The sequence below is a fragment of the Amborella trichopoda genome, chromosome 3, assembly GCF_054954075.1.
Source record: "Amborella trichopoda isolate Santa Cruz 75 chromosome 3, AtrichopodaSantaCruz75HAP2 v2.0, whole genome shotgun sequence".
NCBI lineage: Eukaryota > Viridiplantae > Streptophyta > Magnoliopsida > Amborellales > Amborellaceae > Amborella > Amborella trichopoda.
In genome coordinates, this window is record NC_142338.1 from 45,710,383 (window position 1) to 45,717,718 (window position 7,336).

The following is a 7,336-nucleotide window of genomic DNA, read 5'->3' on the forward strand; positions in this document are numbered from 1 at the left end:
TCCAACATGAAACAATTTTCCTTTATTATAGGGTGTGGTTTGTATAAGGCTCGAGGTTCTAAACAAACAAATCAAGGCGCACCTTCAAATAGTGTCGAAAGATGTTGTTTTAATACTGGAAATCTTTGGGATGACTTGAAAATCTATCTTTATCTCTAATTATAAAATATAAAGCTTTAGAAATAGTGTAGATTGAGCTGATCTATGAACACTTGAAAATCTTGAAAATTGACAGTCCAACAAATGCATTACAGGATGTACTAATTCAAATATTTAAAATCTATTTTTTTTCATGTCCATACATCTTGAGGTCAAGATTATCGATTTGGGAATTTTTGAGCATCAAAACAACATATTCTACTAAATTTTGATATGCGCCTTAATTTGATTGTTTAGGGCCTTGTCCTTATATAAACTTTTTCCTTTACTATAATAACATTTTTGGGACTTCTTTTATTTGGATCAAGCAAATTGCGCATCCCACCTAACGCCAAATCACCAACTCCAAAAATATCAATCTCATACTTAAGACTTGCTTTGTTCTAGAAATAAATTAACCTGCTTGGGCTCATTTTACCTACTCTACTAAAAAATGTATTATTATTTACCATGTCAATTATTTCTAGAGTGACTTATGAGAACTTAGATGTATGTCTAGGTAAAATCAAAGATCATTTATCGTTTGTATATGAAGATAATAATCATTCCTGCTCATTAGATGTTAAATTGGGAGGAAAAAGAAAAATCCAGTGGAACTTGGAGTTTCTCCAGACAGTTTCAGAAAAAAAAAAAAAAAAAGATATGAGTGTAAAATTCAAAATATATGGGATATTTTATAGGGTGTAGTTTGTATAACGTTGGGGCTCTAAACAATCAAACTAAAGCGCACCTTCAAATAGTGTCAAAATATGTTGTTTCCATACTAGAAATCTTTGTAATGTCCTAAAGATTTATTTTTATATCTAATTATAAAATTTGAAGCTTCAAAAATAGTGTTAAAATTTCAAGATATATGAACACTTGAAAATCTTGAAAATTGACGGTCTAAACAATGTATTACGTGATGCACTATTTTCAAGCTTTGAAATTCATTTTTTCTCATGTCCATGCCTCGTAAGGTCGAGTCCATCGATTTGATGGTTTTTTGGCATCAAAACAACCTCTTCTAATTTTGAGGTGCACTTTAATTTAGTTGTTTAGGGCCTTACCCTTATATAAAATTTTTCCAATTTTATAAGTATTGCAAAAAGAAAGAGGTATTTACTATTTCCTATATTGAAATAAATACTATTTTAAAACAACCTACAATACTTTTTACACAAAAATATCAACAAAGAAATAGGTATTTAGTAAAGTTTCCAATATTGAAATAAATACTATTTTGAAAGAACCTACAATACTTTTTACACAAAAATATCAACACTTTTTAAGTAACCACTTTACAAATAAATTGCTTTATCTCACCACTTCGCGGGGAGTCTTAGGTTGTTTAACCATGTTAATGATAATTTATTGAGCAACAGTGATGATTTTGATTATATGTTCTCAATAATTTTAGTCATATTGCAATAGATGAGCACCTTCCTAATTTTTACACCTTTCCCGTTCTCTCTTTCATACACGAACATAGCCATAACCATTTTTAAATCTTACGATAATTCAGCTTTGTTAGGGTACTCCTCCTCATAGAATATTTCCTTTACCTACTCAGCGTGTTTGTTTTTTTTTTTTTTTTGGTAAATTAATGGGGATTTGGGCCCTTACCATTTTTCATCAATAGGGGAAGAAAAAAAAAGAATACAAAGATTATGTTATAGTGTTTTTATATTTAGTTCTGGCCATATCATGAGCGACGATAGAAAAGAGAAAATCTGGTGGTCGGGCTCACCAAAACGTGGCAATCGGACACCATGGTGGCCTCATGATAGACATGTGAAATGCTGCAAGAGCGACTAACAAGGTGGTAAGCACAATTGGATCCAAAAGTATGAATAACCTACTCAACCTATTTTTTTTTGGTAAGTCCATGGGGAAGAAGCCCCCTACTCGTTTTTCTTTATTAATAAACAATAAGAATACAAGTCATTATTTAATAAACAATAAGGATACAAGTCCGGCGGTCGAGAGCGCCAAAGGGTAGCTTCAAAACTCAAAGATGCTTTCTTAGTAGGAGCATCGATTACCATGTTAGCCTCACGATAAATGTGAAAAATTAACTATATGCGAGTGGAAAGTCTGCTCCAACAATTAACTACAACTGTATATAACCTCCATGGGGTACACAACGATCATGAATGACAATTACCAATAAGGAATAATCGCTTTCAACTTGTAGAGGACAACAATTCATCTAGATGGAGACCTTCTTCAAGAGCAAAAAACTCTGCATAATTGTTTGAGGCATTGTCAAATGGCTAAGCAAATACAGCAACAAAATTACCATTATTGTCTCTGATAACACTACCACGACCTAATCCTGAATTTTGCAAGTAAGCTCTATCAATATTCAACTTGAAATGGTGGAGTTATGGGAATGACCATGCAACCGAAAAAATGGATCTCGGTTCTTGCTGTCACCATGTAATCTATAAATTTTCAATGATTGCTCTCTCTGATAAATGAAAAGCCCATTTATTTGTGTCTGCCAACTCCTTGAAATAACGTTGAATAATTTGTTCCCTTCTTGTAGACTTTTGCTCAATGATTATTCTATTGCACGAACCAAATTGTTGTGATGAAGATAGAAATCCAAATATTTAGGAAACCATTCACTTTAAATCTGAAGCTTGACCATCTTTTCAACATATCAAGAGCAGAAATACCAGGGGTGAAACGCTTGCCACACCGTCATGCGCCCGACCTCCATTGCGAGAACACACAGTGAAACAATAGATGACAAATGTTGTCATCACTATTCTTACAAAAAGGCATACAAAATTCAGATTAACACCGCTGCAAAAACAGGTTGCGATAATCATTTAGCTCGAATAAAATCACAAATCTCCTTAATTGAAAATAGACCACTAGCAGAGCGAATCCAGACTAATAAATCATTTCAAGGCTGTAAAAATATAGTGCAACTCTCAACCTTCCTTCATATATTGATAAGAGGAGTTGATGTGGTTGAAGGAATAACTCAAGATTGTGATTAGCCTTCTATATAATCTGAAACCTTCCTCCCAACGAATCCCCAAAATCTTTATGTATATTGCTACCATAGGAGTCCCATATAGATTGACTTGATAACCAGGGATCTGCCAAAAATTCACGAGCTAATCATTTTCAATAATCCATTGAACAATATCATTCAAATGAGATAAACCCAATATAATGCCATTCCAAGCATAAGAGATCATCTTGACCTCCTATATAGAAGTATTATTGAAATATTTGTGTTTAAAAAATCGAGCTAAGAGAGACGAGGGATCTGCTAAGATTTTCCAAGCCAACTTCATCATTCATTCAGTATTAAAATCAACAATATTGCATACCCCTAACCCCCCGCTTTGTGAGGAAGGTAAACTATCTTCCATTTGACAATGTGAATACCTTTTTTAATCTGCCACATTCCCATAGGAAATTCCTGTGTAGCCTTTTAATCATCTTACAAGTTTGTTTCCATATAATAAAAGATAGCATCCATAAAATACATGAGGCGCTAAGTACTGATTTTAACAGCTGTAAATGACCCGCGTAAGATAAACAAAAAGCATACCATGTATCAATCTTACCAATAACCTGTCCAACTAGATTGTGACAATAATTGTGTGTTACAATAAGACTATTTATATCTCAACATGCTTGACACTTAATGCTTTTACTTCACAATATAATAACTTTTGTCTAAGAGTATTTTAGGCAATCAATGAATGATAAAATATAAATTTTGTGGAAAAAACTACATTTACAACTATGGAGATGAATGATATGACCCACATATAGCATCACTTACTTTCTCATAAATAATAGAATGCCACTAGTTATTGAAATATCTATTATGCCATTCTAAATGACAAAAAAAAATAAAAAAATATTTGCTATTCTAAGTATTTAGTGTCTAATAAAATAAGTCAAGTGAATACCGGCAAGAAAGAGAAGCCTAACAAAACCTAATCACGAATGAGAAGCCTAACAAAATTCTAACTTAAAACTGTAAATCAAACTGTTGCCCCTCAAATTGGTGGATAATCCTCCAAACTCTTGGCCCTTAAGGGATTGTATCCAACGAGATCATGTACATTTGATACAAGGAGGTCATAATACTTATAATCATCCAATGTGAAATCTAATAGCTTGGGTGTATCACAAAGTTCGAGAAGTTTTCATTTGAAGTTTGAGTTTGGTCAATAGAATAAACGTAACCATCCAATTTCACACATGTTAGTCAAGATTAATTGTGACCTTCTTGTATCAAAGCTAAACGGTCTCATTATATACTTTTCCGCCCCTTAATGCTTCTATTTCTAAATGAAATTTTTTAACCAGTAAAATATACATAAGAAAAAAAAGAAACTTGAAGAATTTGGACTTGGACAGGAGTGTGGAGGCTATGAAATATTACCCCAAAGTTAGCTTCTACAATTACCCCTAATTACTAAATCTAGTAAGGGGTCACAAACTAAATATAATGAGCAAAGCCTTTTTCGTCTTTTTTGCCTCATTGAGTAACGTGTCTTGTGCTACTTATTGGGAAATATCAATATTTTCCTTCTTTTGTTTTTTATTGGTCTATTTCTATTTTTATTTTATTTTTTTCACATTCTAGAAATCCAGGAAGGAACAATTATTGGTGATAGGCTTTTATTGGATACATAAAAATACTACTATCCTAATAGTTGGGTTAATTACGCAATCAGTCCTAAATTAACGTGAGATGAATACGCCCCTATTTCAATTCGTATATCAGTTGTGACCTCGAACAAATGGTGATCTTGGTGAGTGTTACAACTAAATACCCATTAAAAATATGTGAGTTTGTGAAATGAATGAAGAACTAAAACATTCCCATGATAACAATTTCCCAATAGAAAGATCATGCAAACTTATAAATATGGGTGCAGTTTGTATAGAGCTTAGGCTCTAAACAATTAATTAGATCCTACCTTTACATAATGTTGAGAAATGTGATTTTAATACTGAAAATCTTTGTGATAGCGTTAAAATATATTTTCATATTTTTTTATAAAATTTAAAGCTTAAAAAATAGTGTAGATCGATAAATCTATGAAAACTTGAATATCTGGAAAATTGACGGTCCAAAATTGCGTTACAAAATACACTATTTCCAAAACTTGAAATCCATTTTTCTTCTTATGTCCATGCATCTTGATGTCAAGATGATCAATTTGATAATATTTGAGTATCAAAACAACCTCTTCTAGTGAAAATTTTAAAGTAGGCTCCAATTTGATTGTTTAGAGCCTCGACTCTATATAAACTTTTCCCTATAAGTATTTAATATATTTTTTTTTTGGACATTGTGCTTGATTGGCCAATGGAACAAACACGGTAGCCTGAATTTCACATTTAAGGGTCAAGATTAATTATTACCTCTATCAACAAGATATAAATGGTCTTATTGTATACTTTTTTTCAGATGAATACAATTTTAAACAATACTTATGGCTAAGTATCTTGCTTGAGCTGGGCTTTTAGTTCAATGATGGAGGAGATGAGTTTTATGTGGAAGTCAGATAAAGAAAACATTGACCATCTATTCTTATACTGCTCAACAAAAAAATGTCATTATTCCAAGTGTGAAATTTATATGGACCTCACCTTCATCTCTCGGTCAATTGTTTGACTAATGGATTAGACCTCCCCTCCCAAAAATAGACAATTAATTAGAAGTCTATTCTTCTTGCTACAATTTAGATATGGTGGAACGAACTTAATAGGAGAACCTTTGAGGGTATTCAATGAAGAAGTTAGCGACCTAACTCTTGCTACTGCTGCAAAGTGGACCTCCATTAGCAAGGAATGTTCTTGTAACTATGTAATATATATACATCGGATATAATGAGAATGTAGGCAAGATAACAATTAGAATAAAGAATAAGAGATGAATAATTTCAAGAGTTCCATTCCTACCATAAGAACGGGCTCTAGGTAGAAGTGCTGGGTGGCAGGTACCACATCGTGTTTTTCTTTTAGAAAGGTTCCATCCCATTGCTCACCTATCCAAACAAAAAGAAGACAAAGGTGTTTTGTGTGGGGGACCACGTCTACAATCACTTGTTTCAAGACCATAAAATATTTTCCCCCTGTGCTAAGTGGTTTGTGATGGAAATGATGTTTCAAAATGGGCATACATCACTTTTCGTCATGCAAGTTGAAGGGAAAAAGGAGGATGACATACATCACTTTTTCTCCATGTCATTAATTTTGTTTGAACTCCTAATTTTGTTTTAAGAATGAGTAATGATCATACGAGACCCTCCCACGCTCATGTGGGACCCCAAAAGAGCACCATTGAATTTGATACAAATATCTAAAAAAGTTATCATATGGGTGTAGGACTTGACTTTTTGTAGAAATCTATGCCAAATTTAATGGTGAGCCTTTGGAGTCCTACACACATAGGTGTGAGAGGGTCTCATAGGATCGTATATATATTTTTAGAGTAATGATTTTATGAGACCCTCTCACACCCATGTGTGTAGGACCCCAAAGGATCACCATTAAATTTGGCACAGATCTCTAAAAAAATCAAGTCCCACACCCATGTGATAACTTTTTTAGAGATTTGTACCAAATTCAATGGTGATCATTTGGGTCCTACACACATGAAAGTAGGAGGGTCTCATAGGATCATTTTTCATATTTTTAAATGCTTTGCTACAGATATAGTTGTCATAAAACGATATTATACTCCTGCAGGAGTGGAATGTACATTTGCTCCCTCACATAAAACCCCAACTAGAATTAATTTTAGGATCCCAAATTTTAGGGATGGAACTTCTTCAACCATAGATTGATCTCAATAAAAGGAACAGCATGTATGTTATATTATGCTCCCATAGTTTACTTCTACTCCCTCCAGAAAACCTACTGGGGTGAATTTGTTTAAATCTGAAATTTTGGAAACCACTCAGTAGATGTTTATTCACAAAAAAGAATTTGAAATTTAAGTTTTCTAACACTTAGACCTCACCATCCAAAAATTGGATGGTCACTATTCAATCCTAAGATATTATGTTCTTCAAGTGCAAAGAGAGTAGAATTAGATTTTTTTTTTTATTGAGGTTAATCTATAGATTGAAGATGTTACATCTCCAAATTTTAGAGTGCTAAAGTTAATTGGGTTTTGGCAGAGGGAATAAATAGACATTATACT